We start from the raw sequence: 1,336 nt of genomic DNA, 5'->3' as shown, positions 1-1,336 counted from the left end.
AATGATTTTCACATGATGATCTTCTCACCTCATTTCATTGTGTAGCCATGTTTGTAGTGGCTTCATTTGCCAAGAGCCCACCCCTTTTACCGTGTAGCATTAGCATCTCACCTGATCAGAGTAAGCATGACATTATTTGAACTCCGCTGTGCAGGGGACTGTGATGACTAACCTTCTGGGAGAAGGACATCATCTGATGGCCATGGCTGGATCACATTCTGCCCCATAAGGAAGTGAACACAGCACTCCAAACCATGTGGTCTGTGAATGAAGGTTGAGTGGGAGTGAGAGGTGCTGATAGCAAAGTAGAGCCCATTTTGAGAAATCATAAACAATAGCCATCTATTCTACATCTGGAGAGAAGAATGACATCTCACAGACTGGAGAATTCTATTCATGAAATTATGTAATAAAGAATAAAAGAGTATTTTCTTTTAACTCCCTCTTTATAAATACTACATTGTACAGCTCAACTTTTTATTAGATTTATTGATGACAATGCACCTATCAAACAACACGTATATTATATACCTGGGGCAACTATTTCAAATTTGTATTCATAAGTCTCTTTGCACCTAATATGGAAAGACCAACTGAGATAATTTGAAACTTTTGAAATGCATTGGGTGACTAGACCTGAACTTACATTAAATTTGCCAGCCAAATTTTAAGAGATGTAAATGGGGCAGCAGAAATCAGAAAAGTGTAGGAGACAAGAGAAAATTACAATAGATGCTGAAGTTATGTAATCCATTATTTATCAATTTTGTTTCATCTCAAGGATCTTACTAAAAATGTGTTTCATATTCAAAAGAATGTTGTGACATTATTTCTGAATAGAAGCCTATAGCCAAAAAGGAAATCATATATTCTGCTGACATCTTATTTATTCTTTAAATTTTACTACTTCAAATAAAAATCTGCAACTGTCAGTGTTTCATCCAGTTTTATTTTTTACCTTCCCTCTTCAGCCTCACAGAATACTGGATCAGGTTTCTCTCTCCCCTGCGAATGAGATCTGTTTTGTAAACAATTGGTATGCGCCGCTGACAGCTCAGACAGGTCTTGGAGATTCAGAACGAAGAAGGAATAGAAAATTATTGCTAAAATCTACATGGGTCCAGAAGTGTGAAATACTTTTCATGACAGTATTTTGTATTCTGTGTCGCTGTTTCTTTGATCATCTTGGAAGGATTCATGTCTACACATGTATAGATGTGTTGTAATTGATAGAAAAGATTACCACTCAAGTACACACTCAGAGTGTATACTTTCTGTACAGAGTTGCCCAAATTTGGATAGAATTAAGCCTGTGATTACATGTCATTTAGGAACA

This window comes from Apodemus sylvaticus, chromosome 11 (assembly GCF_947179515.1).
Source record: "Apodemus sylvaticus chromosome 11, mApoSyl1.1, whole genome shotgun sequence".
In the NCBI taxonomy this organism is placed as follows: Eukaryota; Metazoa; Chordata; class Mammalia; order Rodentia; family Muridae; genus Apodemus; species Apodemus sylvaticus.
This window is presented reverse-complemented; position numbering follows the sequence as displayed.